This window comes from Protopterus annectens, chromosome 6.part0 (assembly GCF_019279795.1).
Source record: "Protopterus annectens isolate FY-2018-M chromosome 6.part0, PAN1.0, whole genome shotgun sequence".
Lineage (NCBI taxonomy): Eukaryota > Metazoa > Chordata > Ceratodontiformes > Protopteridae > Protopterus > Protopterus annectens.
In genome coordinates this window covers 1,761,175,146-1,761,199,290 of record NC_056737.1, presented here as the reverse complement: position 1 = coordinate 1,761,199,290, position 24,145 = coordinate 1,761,175,146, and positions in this window count along the sequence as shown.

Sequence of the window (24,145 nt, the reverse complement as noted above, 5' to 3'; positions counted from 1 at the left end):
ATATGCTTAGAACATTTGATTTTATTAATGGACATAGATTCTCGCCATCAGAAATATTTAATTGTGAAACACAAGGTGTGATTTATGCCTTGCAATGTTCGTGTGGCCTTTTATATATTGGAGAAACTAAGAGAAAATTTAAATGTAAGCTACAAGAACATGTTAATAATATAAGAAATAATAAGGAAACTAATGTATAAAGAAAGTTTATTTATTTTGAAGTTTAATACTATGTCCCCTATGGGACTAAATCTTGAATGTAATTGGAAAGTACTGATTTAAATTGATTGATTCTAATTACATAATTGATGTGTTGGTTTATATATTAAGGTGTGTTTTTTTTAAGTTTTTTTGTACTCCTTGAAGGCTTGTGCCGAAGAGCTGGAGAGGTGCAATAAATTGTGTCGATTGGTTCCTGGTTGTTGTATTTTCCATCTGGATATTCCTTTTGTGGTTCTTTGGCCTGCTACAGCTGGCCTGCGTCACTATGAAATGGCCTACAGTCCTCGGCCAAAAGCGTGTGTCTCACCCGTACTGTAAATGAATGCTATGTCATGGACTACCAAATAACAACATAACACAGTTCACAGAACCCATATGCAAAGCCATGTGGACAAACCACAGTAACATGTCCACCATGTCCCACTGCATGAACTGTGGACCAACACCAATACACTGCTGTGATAAGGTGATAACTATAGGAAAAGTATCAGACAATGTTTGCATAATGTATGGAAGAGGATAGAATAATGGGGGGGGCATGGTCAGCATGGAATGTGCGAAGTCTGAAACACAGCCATGTGCACATACTATTCCTGGCTGCAGACACAAGAATGGGTGGCTACAAACCTATTCGTAAACCACAATAGGGGTAATGTCCTGACTTGTGACTCCTGCCTCTGGATAACCTGTATGAATCTGTACAGCTGTGAGGTATTGCCACAGCAAGATAAGGCCATACTGTCACATCGATGGATGCACAAGTATAGGATCATCTCCCACCACTGTACTAAGGTGCTGAACCATCCATTACACAGACCCAGCAGCAAGTGTCTGCAGCTCTCCCTTCAGATTGGCATTAGTTTACAGGAATATATAGGCATTTGACCACAATACTGGACACAGCTGCATTCATCCTGTGTTCCCCAGGACATCAGTGAGAGAAGAAACGTCTACCTGACAGTACTTGATGACATAAAACATCACAGTGTATAAAAGTACACGTCTGAATATCTCTGCAAACACCAGGAACATGTAGCAGAAGCAGCACAGACACAATTACCTACAGTACCCACTATCCCTTGCCCAGTTTGACCCATATTGTCAACTGATCTACAGATATCCTGCAGAAAAAGTTTGCTAGCTGTAGGTGTAGAACACAAAAGTCTGCACTGGAGTACAATCTACCTGGAATGGATACACACATTCAAGACAGAAGGGCATACTGGGCATGCTCCCACACTTAGAGAAATGAAGGCAATGTCAGAAAACAAAACACTGACAGGTCATACTGGGCATGCTCACACACTTAAAGAAATGAAGCACATATCTGGCAACAACAGTGGACCATACATATTTGACAGTTGCAGATGTTAGTGCATACACTCCTCAGTATGCACCAGTCATGCTTTGCACACACATTGGATAGGAATATACTCATATTTCCAAGGGCAACACACTATAATATGCCAAATGTACACATACATAGACATGTGGTAGAGAGTGACAGTGACAAAGAACCTTCCATCATGAGGCCTGTCCCACCCAGCACACAGCCAAATGGTTACAACCACATGATGTGTAAATGTCACTCACTGTAGAAATTAGCCTCTGGAATCCCTCAGGATTATAGACTCTGTGGTGCTAGTGCTAACTGTGCAACATGACTGTACAAGGCAGTAGTCATCTAGCAGTTGTATACACATACCTGCAGAATATAAACCTGTGCGTGCCTGAGTGTGTTGTGTCTACCTCTAGATGAATGGGTTATGGCCCATACACAGACACTGCCCTCCCCATTGACCAACTATGGTAAGCCTGCTGATGTCAGTCACTTTGAAATACACCTTTTGGGAAGGGATAGCCCAGTAATCTCTGTGGCGTGTCCTATAACTGCATAATGATGTAGTGTGATCAACTAGTTAGGTAGGAGTTATAAACCCAGATATGGCAACTGTGTGTGTGTGTGTGTGTGTGTGTGTGTGTGTGTGTGTGTGTGTGTGTGTGTGTGTGTGTGTATTTGCCTGTGTAGGGATCAATGCTTTTTAGGCTAGTCACACTCACTACAATTCAAATGCCCTACTTTGGCAAGCCAGCTGATGTCATTCACTTTGAAATACACCTTTGGGAAAAGTGTAGCCCAGTAATCTCCATGGTGTGTCCTATAATTGCATAATGCTGTAGTGTAATAGACTAGTGAGGTAGGAGTTCTAATCCCAGGTGTGACAACTGTGTGTGGTGTGTGTGTGTATTTGTCTGTGTAGGGGTCAATGCTTTTTTAGGCTAGTCACACTTACTACAATTCAAATGCCCTACTTTGGCAAGCCTGCTGATGTAGTTCACTTTGAAATACACCTTTGGGGAAAGAGTCACCCAATAATCTCTGTGGCGTGTCCTATAACTGCATAATGCTGTGGTGTGATACACTAATTAGGTAGGAGTTCAAATCCCAGACATGGCAACTGTGTATGTGCCTGGGTGTGTGTCTGTGTAAGGAGCAATGCTTTTGAGGCCATTCACAGTCACTACAACCTCCATTGCTCTTCTTTTGCAAGCCTGCTGATGTAAATCCCTTTGAAATACACCTTTGAGGAAAAAGTAGTCCATAAATCTCTGTGTTGCACAATATAACTGCATAATGCTCTAGTGTGATAAACTAGTTAATTAGAGTTCAAATCCCAGACGTGTCAACTGCCTGCTGATGCCATTCACCTTGAAATACATCTTTGGGGAAGATGTAGCCCAGTCATCTCTGTGGTACATCTTAGAACAGTGTAACGCTGTAGTGTGATATAGTAGTTTGGTAGGGGTTCTATTCCCAGACATGGTAAGTGTGGGTGTTTGTTTGTCTGTGTAGGGAACAATGCTTTTGAAGCCATTCACAGTCGTCCAGTAATATCCATGGTGTGTCCTATAATAGTGTAATGCTGTAGTGTTATATAGTAGTTTGGTAGGAGTTCTATTCCCAGATATAGTAAGTGTATGTGTGTGTGTGTGTGTGTGTGTGTGTGTGTGTGTGTGTGTGTGTGTGTGTGTGTGTGTGTGTGTGTGTGTGTGTGTGTGTGTGTGTGTGCGTGTGTGCGTGTGTGTGTGTGTTTGTGTGTGTGTGTGTTTGTGTAGGGAACATGCTTTTGAGGCCATTCACAGTCACTACATCCCCATTGCCCTTCTTTGGTATGCCTGCTGATGTCATTCCCAGTAAAATATACCTTGGGGAAAAGAGTAATCCAGTGATCTCTGTGGTGCGTCCTATAACAGCATAATGTTGTAGCATGATGTAGTAGTTCGTTAGGTGTTCTATTTACAGACATAACAAGTGTGGATGTTGGTTTGTCTGTGTAGACAAGAATGCTTTTGAGGCCATTCAAAGTCACTGCAACCCCATTGCCCTTCTTTGTCAAGCCTGCTGATGTCATTCCCAGTGAAATACACCTTTGGGGAAGAGTAGTACAGTAATCTCCATGGTGCATCCTATAACAGCATAATGCTGAAGTGTGATATAGTAGTTCAATAAGAGTTTTATTCCCAGACATGGCTAGTGTGGATGTGTGTGTATTTGCCTGTGTAGGGAGCAATGCTTTTGAGGCCATTCACAGTCATTACAACCTCCATTGCCCTTCTTTGGCAAGCCTGCTGATGTCATTCACCTTGAAATACATCTTTGGGGAATGAGCAGTCCAGTAATCTCTGTGACACATCCTGTAACTGCATAATGCTGTTGTGTGATAAATTAGTTCACAGGTTCATAGGTTCATAGGTAGGTACTAGGCTATCGGCCCTGGGGCCTATACAAGCCCAGCCAAAAAGGTACCCTGGCTTTTGTCACCCAAGAAAATTATTTTCCTGTGCCACTGTCGTGCAGAGCCACAGAGGTGATCCCCGGGGTGAATTTCCTATTTCCCATCCAATTATCAAGATTTTTCTTGAAGAGCACTAATGAGGAGCTTTGTTTGATATAGATAGGTAGTTTATTCCAGAGTATGGGAAGTCTCTGGGACAGGAATCTATCCCTCCGGCATGTTCTGTTTATTGTGGTGACAAGGTTTAGGTCCCTAGACCGTGTAGCTTGGAGGGATTGGGATTTATTTAAGTGGAGCATGTCCAACAGCTCTGGGTTTGACATAGCTTTGTATGTTAGGCAGACGGAGTAAAGCTGGAGTTTTTTGAGATGGTCTGCGTAGGGTTTGAGGCCAGTAATCCTCTTTGTGAGGTATTTCTGCAGCCTTTCCAGTTGTTGTAGATGTGTTGTGAGGTACATACCAAAAGGGGCATTGTACTCTATAATGAGTCTAATGAGTGATGAGTAGAGGGGAACAATGACCTCTTTTTTTCTGGATGAGAAACCTTTTGTGATGAGGTGTGCCACGTACAAGGATTTCTTAACTATTATGGCAATGTGATTATCAAAGGAGAGACTAATGTCCACCTGTGTCCCTAGGTCTCTTATCACACTTTTGGTTTTAAGTATACTACCACCTATGTTGTTCAAGGGTACAGAGTTTTTACCAAAGGGGATAACAATGCACTTTTTGGCATTGAGCTTGAGGCCATGGCTTTGACACCAGGCATGTGTCTCAGTGAGGCCCTTTTGTAGGATGTCCACATCTTTAGGAGCTTCTATTATGGGTCCTAGTTTGCAGTCATCTGCAAATTTCATTAGCCAAAGACCTTCTGTGTTAGCCTGTACTTCAGATAAGTAGCTAACAAACAGGAGAGGATGCAGGACTGAACCCTGTGGTACTCCACTTGTCACTGGTCTGAAGTCGGATTTGGAGTCTGCTACTTTCACAGTGTGGGTTCTGTCAGTGAGTTAGTTGGCAACCCATCTTGTGACATAGGGATTTATACCTAGTTTAGTGAGTTTATCTATAATTCCAGAGTGGGGGATAGTGTCGAAAGCCTTGGCATGATCTAGATAGGCTGTGTGAACCACCTTACCCTTGTCTATGGCTTTGGTGACTGCATCAAAGAAGTCTATAAGGTTTAGGAGACATGATCTGCCTTTTACAATCCCGAACTGGGTGGGGTCCAGGGTTTGGAGATTACCAATGTCTTTGTTTATAAGTTCCATGATAATAAGTTCCATGGCATTGCAGACCAGACTCATCAGGCTAATGGGGCAGTAGTTCCCGGGGTCCGTGGTGGCTCCCCCCTATTGGAGTGGGATAACCGTCACTGTGCGCCATTCAACAGGCACAAAGCCTGAAGTGAGCCTATGATTGAATATGGTACTTAGGTGGGGTGCCAGTTCGTTCTGTAGTTCATGTAGAACGCAGCCTGAGATGTTGTCTGGTCCCATGGATGCTGTGTTCTTGGCTTTGGAGAGTGTGGTTTTTACCTGTGCAGCCGTGATTACAGGAACTTTGCATTCTTCTGGTGTAGAGATGGGCTCTTTAGGGGGTGAGATGGGGGTAAAGTTAGCACTGAACCTATCTGCCAGGATGTTGGCAATATCAGTTGGGTCTGTATATTTAGTGCCATTGTGCTGTAACTCAGAGCAGATCTGAGTGTTGCCATTGAGATTCTTGACATAGCTATAGAATGCTTTGTGGCTGTCTTTATAATCAGTGGCGATTTTGTTTTTGTAACTAGCTTTGGAGGATTTTATCAGGGATTGCAGCTTCTTACAGAGGCTGACCAGGGAGCTCCTCCACTCATGAGATTTTACTCTCTTTTGCAACAGTTTCTTCCTTCTGTTGTACAGTTTGTTTATGGCAGGGGACCACCAGATTGGCTTCATTTTTTTGGAGGATAGTGTTTTGGTTCTATTTGGGATAGCACGATCCATGCATTCATGTAAGTGCTTATAAAGTGCAATTGTGTAGGATTCAGTAGTCATAACTGTATTGTCCATCTACATGGGTGTCATGAAGTTCACCACTTCTGTCTTAAGAAGCATGAAGTTGGCTTTGGAGAAAATTTTTACCATGGTTTCCTTAATGGAGGGTGGGGGCAGGATGTGGATATCTAGGGTAATTAGCTTATGGTCAGATCAGACCAATGAGGCGTTGACTTCAGGTGAGGAACACTGGTCACACATGTTGGTAATGACTAGATCTAGCTTATTGTTGTCCCTGGTGTGGGTGTGGATAAGTTGATCCATGGCATTGGAGTTTATGAATTCCAGAAAGCGCTGAGAAAAGGAATTGGTATATGAGTAGTTTTCCCAGTTAATGTTGGGGTAGTTAAAATAGCCCATAATTAGCATGTTTGGTTGAACCCTAATATTTTCCAGTATATCAGGAAAAGAGGAGTGGGAATCCTGGGGCATGGTGGGTGATCTGCAGCAAGCTACAATTTGAATTGCAGTTTTGCCCAGAGTTAGTTGCACTTGGATAACCTCGGCTGCATTATGCTGGGCAACTAGCCTGGAGGTGTGGATATCCTTAATGAATATGGACACACCTCCACCTTTAGTGCTCCGGTCCAGGTTACATGGCCGAAAAGTGTGGTATGTGTTATAGCCTGGTAGTGCAAGAGTGCTCTCTGGAGCCTTGAACCAGGTCTCAGTCACTGCACAGATATCAATGTTCATTTTAAGGAGTGCCTTGAGTGAGTGCATTTTGAGATTTAGACTTTTAGCATTGAGTAGCATCACCCTCAGTTTTTGCCTGTTCCTGTTACGGTGCTGAATTTGTCATTTGAACCTTGCCAAAAAAAGGCACTATAGGGGTGGCAAGAACCTTAGCCAGTATCTGGAATCACAGGGGTGACAGGAGCAGGCCATCTCTGGCAAAGCATTGTGGTCTGTCGACCATGTCATCCCAGGCAGACAGATATTGGATCCCTTTAGAATGGCACCAGAAGCTTAGCCAATCGTTGAAGTCATTAATTTTGTCCTTGTACTGTGGCATCATTCTGGGTAATGGCAGAATGTTACTCAGGGCTAGGGTCATACCTGCCTGGGCTACAAGATTGGCAAGCTCCTCCATGTCTCTTTTCATGTAGTACAGTGAGGTACGTCTCAGGTCATTAACACAAACATAGACAATGACAGAGTCATATTTATACTTGTTGTGTAGTGACCTGAGTGCATGGGTTATGTGACGGGTCCTCGCACCCGACAGGCAGCTGATAGTAACCTTCTCCTTGTTTAGCCTGGTGAGTAGAACATCAGTGTGCCTGACTATAGAGTCACCTATGACAAGTTTGTTGGGTATGTTGTTTTGCCTTATTGGCTGTGGTTGAGTGGCATGCTGAGTCTGTGGGCTATGAGTCATTTGGGTTGTGTTGGGCAGTGGAGGTTGCTGGCATTTCTGCTTTGGAGGTCTCTGTTTCTTGAGCAGATTATTATTGAGAGCCTCCGAGAATGTTTTTGTGTTTCTTTGTGTGGATTTTGGTGGTGTAGATTTAGTGAGACTATGTGATGAGTTTGGTGTGGTGCAAGTGTTTACCTTCTCCTCTTGACTGTCAAGTTCAGTCTTGATTGGAGAGAGCTTTACCTCCAGTTTGGCTAGATAAGTGCATCTCTCACAGGTTGTAGTGTTGGGTGGTAGGAGGAGAGGGTTGTCTGTGTACATGAGGCAATTTCTACATTGCCCCAAGATGCCCAGATTCATCAGATAGGAGGGAACACTGGGAGCTTACCCTTGGACATGCCTGAATAAAAAACTATTTTCCCCTAGATAAGTGAGGAAAGTGAGTACAAGAGCTGTTTTTCTCTAAGCAAGTGAGGAAAGTAAGTGCCAAAACTGTTTTCCTCTAGGTAATGAGGGAGGTTGAGTGCTGTAGTAAGTAGCAGGTTATTTAGTGCTTACAATTTCTGAACAAGTGCTGATCATGAATAAGCAATTTCAAGTGCTCAAACTAAGAATCTGTATCTGGACTAAACTAGTTACAGGAAAGGGGGGAAACAAGTGCAAATGTGGGATTTTAAATCAGAAAGTTGGGAGAGATGGAAAAACTGCCCAAACGGCCAATAACTACAATTTATGTGCCAGAACCACTCCTTATGTGGTAGATAGGTTACCTAGTGCTTACCACTCCCACTGATAAGCTAAAATGCTTCCCTCCAACACAGAAAGCTTGGAGGGGGGAGGGCTCAGAAGCTTACATACAGTCATGGATACAGCAAATCTGAATCTGGGCTACACTAGTTACAGGAAAGGTATTTTTGTTAATATATACAGAAAAGTAGCTAAAACAGCAGTAAAAACAATACACAACTCTGAAGTGCTAGAAAAATATACTCAGTCAGGACACAGGAAGGCTACTACTGAGGTAGGAGTTCTAATCCCAGACATGGCAACTGTGTGTGTGTGTGTGTGTGTGTGTGTGTGTGTGTGTGTGTGTGTGTGTGTGTGTGTGTGTGTGTGTGTGTGTGTGTGTGTGTGTGTGTGTGTGTGTGTGTGTGTGTGTGTGTGTGTGTGTGTGTGTGTGTGTGTGTGTCATTCATATCCTGTTTGGAAGTTGTTGTGAGTATGTAACAACTGGACTCACTGTGGAACATGTTTTCCAAATTTGTTATATGGTGGGCCTATTATATGCCACAATGTCCACCTTACAAGGATAACAGATGTCAAATAGCTGAGAGACTGGGGTGCCAATCCATACCCCTACATGTGACATCAAGGCCTGGTGAACAAATTAAACAACCCTTGTATTACCCAGAGAACAATCTCAACCCATGTCTCATACACAAACACACTTGCCTATGCAGCAACCACTTTGTTGGTAGTACCCTGCAAACTGCCCACAGATAGTAACCATGGTGTGAATGACCTGAGACGTACCTCCCTGGACTACATGAAAAGAGACATTGAGGAACTCTCTGAGCATGTAGCCCAGGCCGGTATGACCTTGAGTAGCATCTTATCCTCACCAAGAATGATGCCACAATATGAAGACAAGATGATCAATTTCAACAATTGGCTTAAGTATTGGTGTCATTCAAAGGGGATCCAATGCCTGTCAGCCTGGTATGACATGCTCGACAAGCCACGATGCTTCGCTAGGGACGGCTTGCACCTGTCAACCCTGGGCTTTCGGATATTGGCAAAGGCTCTTGCTACCCCCATAGTGCCTTTTTTAGGCAAGGCTCAAAAGACAAACCCACCTCCATAGGTATCACAAGGGATAAAAAACTAAGAGTAATGCTACTCAACACCAGAAGTCTAAACCTCAAGATGCATGCACTCGAAACTCTCCTTAGCATGGAGAACACCGATATTTGTGCAGTAACAGAAACCTGGTTCAAGGCTCCCGAGAGCACCCCAGCACTACCAGGTTATACCTCATACCATGCTTTGCGGCCCCAAAACTTGGACCGAACCACAAAAGGAGGGGGAGTATCAATATTCATCAAAGATGCCCACACCTCCAGGTTGGTGGCACAGCATGAAGCATCAGAGACTATCCATGTGCAACTAACAGTGGGTAAAACTGCCTTCCAGTTTATAGCCTGCTACAGACCACCCTCTCAAACCCAGGAACCCCACTGGCCTTCCTGAGAACACTGGAAAATATGAAGGTCTCTCCAAACACCATTATATTGGGCGACTTCAACTACCCAAACATAGACTGGGAGCATTACTCTAGCTCCTACACCCTAGCCCAAAGGTTCCTAGAATTTATAAACTCAAATGCTATGGAACAACTTGTTACCACTCCCACAAGAGGGGAAAACATACTGGATCTGATCATCACCAACATGGGGACTCTATGCTCCAGACCAGAAGTGTATCCCTCACTGGTAAGATCAGACCATAAATTAATCTCACTGGATATTCACATCCTGACCCCACGCCCTGCCAGAAAACCATAGTGAAAAACTTCTCTAAAGCAAATTTCACACTCCTCAAAACCTAGGTGGAATACTTCAAAGCCCCTGGGCCTGTGGAAAATATGGCCCAGACCGCAGAATCCTTTATAAACGCATTCTATGAACACCTTCAGGAATGCATGGATCATGCAATCCCAAATAAAACCAAGACCCAATCCTCCAAAGGCAGACGTCCTGTCTGGTGGACCCCAGCCATAAACAAACTATACAATAGAAGGAGGAAGCTACTACATGATAGAGCAAAATCCCAAAAAGGGAAGGCATCTCTGATCAGTATTAGCAGAAAACTACAGGCACTCATAAAATCGTCTAAGGCCAGCTTCGAGAGAAAAATTGAACAGGACACTAAGGATAATCACAAGGCTTTCTTTAGTTATGTTAGGAACCTGGGTGGGAATTCCCAGATATGCTCAGAATTAGTCCAAAATGACAAAAAATACACCGAACCCACAGACATTGCCAACATCCTAGCTGACAGGTTCAGCGCAAACTTCTCCCCCCCTCCCCACCAAAAGGGCAAATATCTATCCCAGCAGAGAGCTGCCCCCCCTGACATCTAAGATGCTCAGGTAAGAGCCACCCTCTCCAAAGCAAAAAACACAGCATCAATGGGACCAGACCGTGTCCCGGGCTGCATCCTACATGAACTCCAAGAAAAGCTAAACCCAAACATAAAACTACTGTTCAATCTCAGCCTTACTACAGGATATGTACCCAAAGAGTGGCGTACAGCAACAGTGGTCCCTCTCCACAAAGGTGGTGCCTCAACAGATCCTGGAAACTATCGCCCCATAAGCCTGACTAGCTTGGTCTGCAAAGCTATGGAAAGGATCATCATGGACCTCATAAATAAAGATATTGGGGACCTACAGACACTGGATCCTACCCAGTTCGGCTTTGTTAAGGGCAGATCCTGCCTCTTAAACCTCGTTGATTTCTTTGAAACAGTCACGAAGGCCATTGATGAGGGGAAGGTGGTCCACACAGCCTACCTGGACCTCGCAAAAGCCTTCGATACAATAACCCACTCGGGCATTAAAGATAAGCTCACCAGCTTAAATATAAACCCCTATATCACTAGATGGGTTGCAAACTGACTCAAGGACAGAACCCACATGGTTAGAATTGCTGGAGCCATGTCAGACTCCAAACCGGTTACAAGTGGCATCCCACAAGGCTCAGTCCTGGGACCTCTCTTGTTCGGTATATATTTCTCGGAGGTACAGGCCAACACGGAAGGACTGTGGCTGACCAAGTTCGCAGATGACTGCAAACTGGGCATCATAATCAACTCTCCAGCCGACACAAGCTTCCTCCAAAAGGGCCTCATAGAAACAGACAACTGGTGCCAGAGCCATGGCCTCAAGCTAAATGCCAAAAAGTGTATAGTCATCCCCTTTGGCAAAAACAAAGTGCCCACATATTACCACATAGGTGGTAATCCATTAAGTACAGAAGAAGTAATTAGGGACCTGGGGACCCAAGTTGATAGCAATCTCTCATTTGACAACCATGTGGCCAAAGTGGTTAGAAAAACTATAGCCCACCTAATCATGAAGGGATTCACATCTAGATCAGGGGAGGTCATCGTGCCTCTTTAGTCATCCCTCATCAGGCCTATAATTGAGTACAATGCCCCTTTTGGGATGTACCTTACCAGACACCTGCAGCAACTGGAAAGACCCCAAAAGTACCTCACCAAGAGGATCAAAGGGCTCAAACAGATGCCATATGCTGCCCGATTAAAGAAACTCCAGCTCTACTCAGTGGCATACCGCCTGCTCAGAGGCGATCTGTGCCTGACGTATAAAGCCATGTCCAACCCAGAATTTATGGACATGCTGCACCTCAGAAAATCCAAATTCCATCGAGCTATGCGCTCGACAGACTTGCACCTCAGCACTGAAATAAATAGGACATGCTGGAGGGACAGATTCATAACCCAGAGGCTCCCTTCACTCTGGAATAAAATCCCAGTCCAGGTTAAGCAGAGTCCCTCATTGACTCTCTTCAAGAGGAATCTTGATGAGTGGATGGGAGATCGTAGGTTTACCCTGGGTATCACTTCTGTGTCACTATTAGACAGAGGCACAGTATACTAACCTTGAAAAAGGGCATAGCAAAATTAATTTAAAATGGGTGGCGAAAGCCAAACACACTCTGGCTAGGCTTATAAATGCCCTAGGGCAGATAGCCTAGTATGAACCTATGAACCTACCTTATCGCTACTATATCACTGTTGCAGATGTCACTCACCATCAGATATACCTTTGGACAGCTTCCCAGCATGTAAGCTCTGTGGTTCATGCAATAACTGCTTAGACATGTGATAGCAATACATAGTCAGTGAGGGATTTGACACCCTGTACTGGTAGATGTGTGACACAAACATGCTTAGATTTTACTCTCCCACCCCCTCCCTGACTTACTTTGTCTCTGTCTGTCTCTCTCACTTCCTCTCTGGTGGATGTGAAGAAGTAACCCTGCTTTGCTTAGACAGCAGCTTGTGTTTTCTAAGTGATGCTTATGATCAGCTGATGGTCTCTGCATGAATTGCAGTCTCCCTTTAGCTGATTGCATGTGGAACAGCTGTGGTGACATTCCCATAGCCAATTGCATGAAAACACACTCCAGTATCTAGGAACATCATGTGGGTATTGGGTCTCTTCATTCACTGTGAGCATGACCTCAATTTGGTGTTAGGCAAACAGCATCACAGATGGTATTGGGATTTACCTCTAACAACATACACTGTGGAAACAGGCCAACAGACAGGAGGGGGATGTGCCAGACATGACTACAGAATGTAAGTGTTAATCTTCTTCATTTGGAGTAATGTCTGTTTAACAGTGTGTGTGTGTGGATATGGCTGATCTACATGATTTAATACCTGTCATGACAGTGTTATGTGTTTGAGGAAACTCCCATCTGTAGGGATATCTGTAGACTAGGCAGTGTGTGGTGCTTTATGTTTCTTGTGTTACTCACAGAACACTTATCTTAGAACTGCAGAAGCATAGTTTGAGAATTGCAGTCAGTACATGGTGACAGCCATGAGAGTTACTGACTTCATATCCCTCATAGGACATATGTCACAACAAGCCCTGGTACGACAGTAAATGTATGAGGTTATCACAGCAACATGCCAATATTGGCCCAGTATTTTTAGCTCCAGAAACATGTCTGTCAACCTTTGTACATATGTTATGCAATAAGAGGTGCATATGTTCTGTACACCATTATTTATTGACATCATACCTGATAACAAGCCAGTCAGATATCAGACTGCTAGACATGTTATGTATAGAAGGGGCTATTTCTGAGGACATAACCTGGGCAGTATGCAGTTGTGTGTACATTACTGGGGTTTGTGTACTTATGTTGATTGTTGACAGTATGTGTATTGCGCATACGTACCTTTGGCTGTGCACAGACTGTGGTAGATACCATTGTTCTTGGTCCTGTTCTATCTGATGTTACATGCCGCTCCAGTGTATGGTACTGTATTGGCTCACATGTATGTAGGGCCAGACACACACGTGTCCCATACCACAGACAGGCATTGGACCACACTGTGTCATGTCCCAGTGTATGTAGGGCTAGTGTGTGAGTGGCACATATGAGAATGGTGTTGATCAGACAGTCCATATAGTGTCATAATAAGCTTGCATACCATTTGTGGCTGTGGCTGTGCTCACATTGATTGCGAGTATGTACTTTCTCACAGGTGTCTGTTACTCTGTGCTGTGACATGCATGTAGAGCCTGCTATATTTGCACTTACATGTGTAATCCCAAATACAAAATGTAGTCCAGTGCTGTGGCAGTCTGCCTGTAGTTTACACGGTGCTTTGTGACATGCCGGGCAGCATAGTGTAATTACCCAGTGTGCTGTTATGTCCAGTTATTTGCAAGACATACTGCTGCCAGGTCACCATAACTGTTGTGCATTTCTGACAAAGCAATGGGATTCTGCATAGATGTATGTCACTAACTGGCATGTCTGAATGCATAAACTGTGTTGGCATATGTGGTCCAGTATTTATGTGATATACCCATGTACATCGCTATTAACATCCACATTGTGAGGCATGGTCCACATGTCTCACATGAAAGGGATCTGTGTACACCTGCGGACTGACCACAGAGTGCCAGACTGTCCACATATATTGAGCATATCAGTGCTGTAGTCCACAGGATCATTATTGTGCTAGCAGTGGTACTGTACTATGATGTCCTTAGGATGTCTGTCAGTAGCCAATGGCATACATGTCAAAAACAGATCTGACCTCCCACACATAACATGTCTTCTAAGACAACCCCTGTTACAGTAGCAACAGTCTACATACATACCTGCAATACATACACGACATCCTTTTACACTAAGAGTTTGAGACTATTGGTCCTGAGGTAGGACTCCACTCCATGTTCTGGACATATGGTAAACATATATGTGTGTGTATATATATATATATATATATATATATATATATATATATATATATATATATATCTATATCTATATATATATATACATATATATATATATATACATATATATATGTATATATATACAAGCACACACACACACACACACACACACACACATATATATATATATATATATATATATATATATATATATATCTATATCTATATATTTGTATAGATATATACACATATACATATCTACATACATATATGGATATATATATATATATATATATATATATATATATATATATATATATATACAGATATACATAAACTCAAATATATACATATACACAGCAATGTATGTCTACACATATACAGATAAATAGATATATATGCACATATAGTTATGGATATCTACATATATATCAACATAAATAGGTATATCTGTACACATAGGATGTGCATACATATCTATCTATATATATATATATATATATATATATATATATATATATATATATATATATATATATATATATACAGAGAGCTCTACAAATGGCCATATATATGATGCACTATACAGATGTGTAGACAAACATATGTATGAATATATATGTGTATGTACATGTAGATGGATCTACTTCAGCAAATCGTACTTTTACTAGTTTGAACTACATATGGCCGAGACAATATGTTCGAACTCATAAACGTTCAACACTGACGTAAAACCACATTAAACCAAAGAACAGAAAACTAAACATCTATAGCAGGGGGGCTATGCCTCTGCACCTCCAACACCCCCCTTACTTAAATATACCAACTCTAAGATCACACTACATTGCGGAAATGGGAAATCTTCCCTTTCTACTCTGTACAGAGATCTCCATTCAGTCAGATCTGACTTTTTCAAGTTTGAATATATGGTCTCGGCCATATGAGGTTAGAAATTATAAACATTTGATCTACTGAAGGGGGCCCATGTAGACATATATCTACATATGTATATGTATATATCCATATTCCTGTCATGTGTAGACATCACAGTTGTGTATACCTTCCCAGATGTATCTCACCGCATGTATCTGATATGTGTATATTTAAATATAACAATATATGCGATGGAACAGTAATAACAGGTACTTCACAATTGTGGAAGTCAAAGCAATTGTTCAATACTATTCAATATGTATAGTGATAGATATACTGGAAAAACAACAACTGTCTTCTCAGCTGTCATGGCGTAGTGGTTAATTGTTGTGACTATAGTGTACAGGGTGCTGGGTTCAAGACCTGCAATGGCTGTGTATTTTGTTGCTGGGCAGAACAAGGGCTTTTGGATACAGAGTGGTTAAGGCAGTTTTGAGCAGCTTTATGTGCGTTTGCGTGGGTTTTCACGAAGCTAAGCTATGGTTAAATGTACGGGTGCTTACACTGTGTAGGCTTTGCTTACCAGTGCACAAATCTGCTTAGCTGTTATATTGCAGCAATGCTGACAGCTGCTAAGCATGGCTCAACCCGAGTGACCAGTGCTCACATCCCAGTCTGATAACATAGCAGGGTAATGACATCTGTAATACGTGTATTAAGAAAAACAAAAATATCCAAACCCAGAAAAAGATGAATGGAGTAAATAACCAAGAGGACTGCACCCAAAATAAAAATCCAACAGTTTTATTCCACCACGATAAGAGTTTAGCGTTTTCGTCAAAAGTACATAAAATTGACTTCTTCAGAACTACATGACACACATAATGCTGATTTAAATAGCCTGCCCTACTCAACAATTAGTCAAATTAGAATGATGTAATTTCCTGCTAAAAAATGTCATTTCCTGCTAAAAAAGTGTGTCATTTCCTGTGAGAAAAAGATGTCATTCCATGCTAAAAAAGTACCACCCCACTAAAATAATACAACTGAATTATTGATCCATTGATTTCCCAAAAATAGAGCTTATGTTAAAAACATTACATAACAAACAGCTTTTAATTTTAACATAGAACTAATAGAAATGTTATCATTGAGCCCAGGTGGCATGCATGCATTTAACCCTATTTGCCACTTGAGCTCTAAAACTTCTAGAAAATCATTGACAGGTCCACCCCTTTTACCCAAGTCGACCTGCTCTAATACAAAGAACTTAAAACAGTGTGTGGGATATAATTTAATATGCTTAAATAAGGCATTGGTCTCCCTATGTTTGTTAATATCATAACTGTGTTGATTGATCCGTTGTCTTAAAGCTCGGACAGTCTTACCCACATAGTAACAGTTGCAACCTGTACAAGATGCAACATATACAACCCCCTTGATGTAACAATAGTACTTTTTATGTGTAGTGATTTTACCAAAATTCCTAAGATTAATACATTTGGCATCAATCACAAAAGAACATTGAGTGCATCTTCCACATTTGAAAGTACCACCTAGTCGAGATGCCACCTTTTTTCTTTCAACTAAACCTTTGAAAGATGTGCACTTTTTGTACACCACCAGGGTTTTTTCACCTAGTTTATTAATGATATTCTCATCAATAAGAAACATGTTCCAACAATCACAAATGATGCTTTTGATGTCAAAAAAATCAGTAGTGAAAAGTAACACTAATGCCCTGCTATAGTTGTTCATTCTCAGTTACTAAGGACCTGGTTAGACCCAGAGGGTTGTCCTATAATGTTCTATAAACCCCATTAGTTCTTTTTTGTTGGACCTCACCTATTATGTCCTTAACAAATTGAGGGGGGTTGACATCTTTTCTGTAATATACCCAGTAGGAGTTCGCACTCTCTAAGGAAATCAATATCCTCAGATACCATTCTGGCCAATCTAACACATTGTCCCTTCACAAGGGATTTCTTCTGGTGCAAAGGGTGCCAACTCTCAAAGTGCAAAAGAGAGTTAGAGTGCGTGGGTTTCCTATAAAGATGTGAGGTGAATCTCCCCTTGGAATAATCCTTCCTGATGGTCACGTCAAGGTAGTTCAAAATATCATGGTCCTTGTTCATGGTGAACTTTAGAAAAGTGGTGGTGTTGTTAATATAAGTAAAAAATCTATCCAACTCATCTTCACTTGTTGTTGTGTCTTTTGGCTTTTCCTGGCTAGGGGTCACCACAGCGGAACTCCGGTCCGCTAATGATTGGCAGTAGATTTTTACATGCCAAGTTGCCAGCCCTGACGCACAACATTCAACGAAGGTACGCCCATTCACGCATGTCTCCAGACAGAAGACGCTCTAGCTGAGAATCGAACGGGACAATGTCTTACTGTCTCATCTTCACTACCATGTCAAAATAAGACCAAATCATCAAGGTACCGCCCATACAGTACCCACATATCCTTGAACTCAGAGTTGACAATATACAGGTCCTCCCACTGGGCAAGTACTATGTTGGCAAATGACAGTGCACAACAGGTGCCCATAGCCACCCCTTGTTCTTGTTTGAATATTTGCCCCTCGAAGGAAATTAAGTTATTGTCCAGAACCATCTCCATACAGCATCTGATGGTAAGAATGGTATCATGATTCAATGAGTTCTGCTTACATAAATAATCGTAGAATCATTCAATACCTACATCATGGGGTATTACAGAAAAAGAGGTCCCTCACATCAGTGGTGACCAATATAAGACATTCATTGTACATTTCATGTTTAATCTTGGAAAAGATATCCCATAAGTCTTTAATAATTTGGTCCCTATCATCCAACACGTTTGTCTGAACAGTCAATGAACTTGGCCAAACTAAAAGTTTTTGATGCTTTTGCATCCACAATTGGCTGGATGGGGGGATTAAGGATACTCTTGCGGATTTTTGGGATTCCAAAAATGGTCAGAATCCTAGGATGTTTTGTCTCTAGGAATCTAAAGGTCTCCAATGTAATTTGTTCATTTAATAACAGTTGTTCTAGATCTAAATCAATATGTCTATAAGCTATGTAAGCTCATTAATGGAGGCCTCAGTATAAGTATCACTGTACAACAGGTCAATCATCCTGCTGTTGTAGTCCCTAGTGTCCATAATAACTAGTCCTCCCCCGTTATCAGGCTTCATAATCCAGATGTCACTGCTCTCTAATATATCATGTAATAGCCTTTTTTCCTTTTTAGTAAAACTGTCAGTCCCATTCTGTTCCACATAATGATTCCTGTGAGAGATTGCTTTTCTAAATTGTCTCTCACAAAAAGAGTCAAACATTTCCACAAATGGGTGCATAGGTGGAATGAATGTACTTGGTCTGATAAAGGGGCTAGCATTGACCAAGAGATTAGTAATAGGTTCACCCTCCTGTGAAAAGAAAAGGGCCAAGTTTAGCTTCCTAATGAAGATTTTGAACTGTAAAAAAGTATTGACAATGTCAGTTTTACACATTGGCACAAAATTAAGCCCTTTCAAAAACAATTCTGCCCATTCAACAGTTACATTGGTCTTACTGCAACTCTACACCTTAAAATTATTACCATAGTTGGAAATAATGTTGCAAACATTGGCATCACTCATCTCCAATGTTGCTGTTGCTGTGGTCTCTCCCCCTCCACTGATTCTGATAGTTCGATTGTCTATAGTTCTCATTGCCTTGCCCCCCCCCCTCCAGTTCATTAACCCCTGAGATTTCCTCGGGGGGTGGTTCTAAAGGGATGTTATGCTCAGAATTAACTCCATCATCATCCTCATTAATAACATCACAATCATCCTGCCTATCAGACCACCAACTTGCAGCCCTTCAGGTGGATTTGGATAAGCCCTGCCTGCTTCATAATCAGTTTTCTCTCTTGACAATTTCTTCTGTTTCTTGTTTTTAAACTGTACCAAATCAATTTCCACATGTTTAAATAAATTATTAAATTCAATCATTTTATTCTCAAAAAGCAAGTCTCTTTTAATTTCATGATCAAGTCTGTTAATGTCTTTGAGTATACCAGCCATTTTCCTGTTGTTGTTATTACTAATGAAAATATTAAGTAACTCACACCCTTGCCTGTTGAAACACGTTTTGAGATCCTTATGCAGTTGTGAGTCTTTCACCAAACCAGTCGGGTATTTCCATGTCCTTAAACCCTTTGGGATCTGCTCCCTTCTTATACACTCATTGAAGTATTCATTTTCTAACTGTAACTTTTGTACTTCCATAAAAGTTCCTTAAAGCAATGAAAATAGTCGTCCAGGCTCCCACAACTGTTGTTAACGTTGACATTACAGCCATGAAGCCCAGGGATTAATGGATCAATAATTCAGTTGAATTATTTTAGTGGGGTGGTACTTTTTTAGCATGGAATGATATCTTTTTCTAACAGGAAATGACATACTTTTTAAGCAGGAAATGACATCTTTCTTGTTTGACTAATTGTTGAGTAGGGCAGGCTATTAAAATCAGCATTATGTCTTTCATGTAGTTCTGAAGAAGTCAATTGTATGTACTTTTGACAAAAGCGCTAAACTCTTATCGTGGTGGAATAAAACTGTTGGATTTTTATTTTTGATGCAGTGCTCTTGGTTATTTACTCTATTTGTAATACTGGTATATGCACTGTTGTATCACTGTATAAGGGTGATGTTTCACACATGTTCCTACTGTAGGCCATGTGTCCCACCATTATGTTCATCCCTCTGGACACATATCACAGTGACAGGATGTTAGTTATCTTGCAGGTGTCTGACATACCCTTCAGATACCCCAGCATGGTCACCACTGTAATGTAGTGCATTTAACAGCAACAATACATGAACATGTATGGCATGCATTATGGGCAGGTGTGTTAGATGTGTACATGGAATATACCATAGCCAGTACATGCCCGGTGTATTGGCAAACATGAACATAAACCATACTTACCAGCAACAGGCTGCTGCCTTGGTGGTATTCCAGAAGGACCTACATAAGAGTGTGAGAGATGTGATTTCAGTGGCCACAGCTGTGGCATTGCTAAAGGGTGGGTGCAGCATTACAGTACATCAACAGTACAAGTCCACAATACTACCGCTTATGCACATCTGTTTATTACTACTACGCAGCAACAGACTATATATATGCCATCTCATATATGCATGATCTACCTGTACAAATGTGGATACATATGCAGCAGTGGTCTACTGATTTGCCCTGTGGCCTTACCTGCACGCTCCTCAGCCAGTATGTGAGTAGCACCCACCTCCACAATGGTCTCTGCCAGTTGTTGGATGTGTGGGTGGGCAGGTGCTACGAGGCTGGTGAAGAGCTCCTCAACACATGTCGGGGTGTGGATGGCATGCCCCTCCTGTTGTGAGGTGATCACCCTGGACTGCAGCTGCACTCCGACAGGCATTGCGAAGCAGGTCAGTACAATGATGCCAGACCTGCTCATAACTGTGGTTATGCAGGCCGACATCATTGGCCCTGTGGACTAGATCATTCCACTGGGTGGTCTGTTCCTGCTGCTCATGGGCATTCCTGCTGAACAGAAGCAGATAGTGATGTATAAGGTGACTCAAAATGACCTCATTTTCCACCGCTGAATACCCTGGTAAAAGGCCGTGGGACATCTTGCCTGAAAGACATAAAGATGAAAACAGGTCTGAGCAACTCATGCAGCAAGGTTACCATAGTTCTTAATACACATCTCTGTCACCCCCCCCCCACCATATCAGTGACAACAAACGGTTCACACAACTCAATAGGTATGGCTACAGGTTACCTACCATTGGGACATATATTGTATTGTACCACACTTTGTGCTATGTGTTTGTAGCCATGTTCCCTGTGTGGACACTATCATTCCAGGTCTGTTACAGACTATTTCACCTGCATGCCATTGTCAGGGCCATTAAGGTTCCATATATGCATGTGGTATGCTTGCTATGTGATTGCTGCACATCTGTCATTCTGTGTTATTGGGGATATCTATGCATGCTGTTGGACATGTTCCGGGATTGTGTGGACTATTACTACCCACATATGTCCTATAACAGTGACACAATAGGATGTTTAGGGAATAGTTGCCAGTAGAACCACTTCTCTCACATCATCTGGCCATGTTACCAGGCCACATAACATGTGAGACCCACCCTGGGGCCTCCTCATCTACTGGTCCAGCACTGCCTTCAGGTGGAACCACCTCAGGGGATGTTGTCACCCCCTGGGGGGCACACACATACATGATCCTGTCACCCGAGGTCAGGTCCAGGGTCTGTTCCATAGGGGGCTCCACAGAAACTTGTGGGATGTTCTACAGCACCTTGAGGCACCCAGTACACAATCACAGGGTCCACATGCTCCTCCTACCAGGCACCTTCAGGGCCTTGGAACTGCTGTTGTGACTAGCAATGGGTGGGGGTCTTGTTCTCATTGTTTCCATATGGGGGTTCATGGGGCTTCCTCATCATAGACCACACACACCATCCAGGCTGTTTACCCACCGCATGTGTCATATACCACCCCTGTAGGCTATCCTCTATATCTACCAGTCCGAACCACCTCCACAAATATACCTGCTATATTTCCCCATATTCTAATTCCCTACTTCACAGACAAGGGCAATGTGGTCCCAACAAGGGGTTCACATGTGACATACCCGCCCATGTTGCACACACTTACAGCTGTATATATCTGAGTGTATTGCTATGTGTGATGTTCCCTCACACATAGCATGCAGCACTGTGGTGGTAATATATGGGACATGTATTTACATACATATGTGCGTGTGTTTGTATATATGTAGACATACACACACACACACACACACACACACATATATATATATATATATATATATATCTATATATATCTATATATATCTATATATATATATATATATATATATATATATATATGGGTCCATGTCAGATGAAGAAAGCTCAGGTAAATGAAGACCACATCACCGAGATGACTTCGCTGACAGGACGAATCCCTGACAACGGTAAGTAGTGCAGACTGGGAGTTAGTCCCATTCCCTCACTGTAGTGCAATCTCGGAGTTGGTATATTTAAGTAGGAGGGTGTGTGGGTCACAGCCCCCCACATGGGGTGTGCAGGGGGGCTTGCTTGTTTTAGTGTGGTTTTCGAGTGTATTATGGAAACTGGACTGTATTCCGTTCAGTAATACATTGACTTACCGTTGTCGGGGATTCGTCCTGTCGGCGAAGTCGTCTCAGTGATGTGGTCTTCGTTTACCTGAGCTTTCGTCCATCTGACATGGAGCCATATATATATATGTATATATATATACATATATATATATATATATATATATATATATATATATATATATTTATATATTTATATATATGTATGTGCACATATACATACCTATATATGGGGTACATTCAGACATCAGGTCCACAATCTCTAACTCTCCTTCCATCACAGCTACACTGTTCTGCCTTGCTACAACACAGACAGATGCCACATATGGACACAGCCTAACATTAGAGGGTATATATAGGGCCAGGTTGCAAGTAAGCCTATTACACACCTATGGCATTTCAGCATGCTACAATACATGTTAACATGAGTGTCCTGCAAGTAGTGGGTTCTGGAGCCCACGTGTCAATCATTATGGCATTACTTCCACCCCCAGCTATTGGCCACAGTAATATACATCCTTTCCATTACACAACACACACTATGTTGGCTTACATCTAGTCAGTCAGTGCTGCTCTGCACAGATGACAGGTATAGCCCACTACCCATAGGATAGACTCTATTGTCTATAGCAGTTGTTCAGCTAAAAATCATTACAACAACACCACCTGATGGCACATATATATCATTCCACATAATCTATCCCAGTATTATGGACCAAGTACTACAGTCAATTACATGCATATATACTTTACATACCTGTTGTGGGAATGAGGTCTGTTGTGGATGGTTTCCTTGTAGGAGATTTTTTTTCTCCTTGGCTATGGCCTTAGCCTGCATGTTTGTTTCTGTTTTGATTTTGGTTTTGGTTGTGGATCTGGTTTCTCTTTCCCTCTGTCTCTCTGTCTCTCTCTCTCTCTGTCTCTGTCTCTCCGTCTCTCTCGTTCTCTCTCTCCAGTAAATGGATTGAGCTGCTGGAAATAGATTGCAGCATGGCTTTTGTAGGTGATGCACATGATCAGGTGATAGCCTCTGCACCAATCAGTGTCCTCCACTTGCTACCTGCATGCAGCATGTTGTGTAGTACTTCAATTACCACTGTCATGGCAACCCACTACTATAAATCCCTACATCATGTGGGTGTGGTCCCTTTACCTTTCCTGTATGGTGGACATCCTTCGTGTGTGTGGGCAGCAGTGTTACAGACAGCAGATAGCAATACCTCTTACAAGAGAAATTGCACACTCAGGCCAGCTACATATTTATATGAGGTTCCAGAAATACAGACAGAGTGTGAGTAGTGTTGTTGCATGCATTGTATAGCACCAGCATTACAGGGTTTGTGTGTACATACTAGTTTAACATGGAATGCAGTCTGTCTGCATAGCTCTCAATTGTGGGCCTATCCACTTGATGGCCAGAGGTGTGCCTGTTATATTTTGTCTGTCCACCACACAGGTCTTGTGTCAGATATATCATTGGCAGTGTGTGTTGATTGTTATCAATACATGGCTACATCCATTTGTGTTTCTGACTTCATATTCCTGACTAAGGGTATGCTGCAGACCATCCTGTAACACCAACAACTTGCTTAGTGTATGACAACATTATAGCACATATGGGCCTGTGTCCCGGCCTCTGTCCTCTACCTACATACC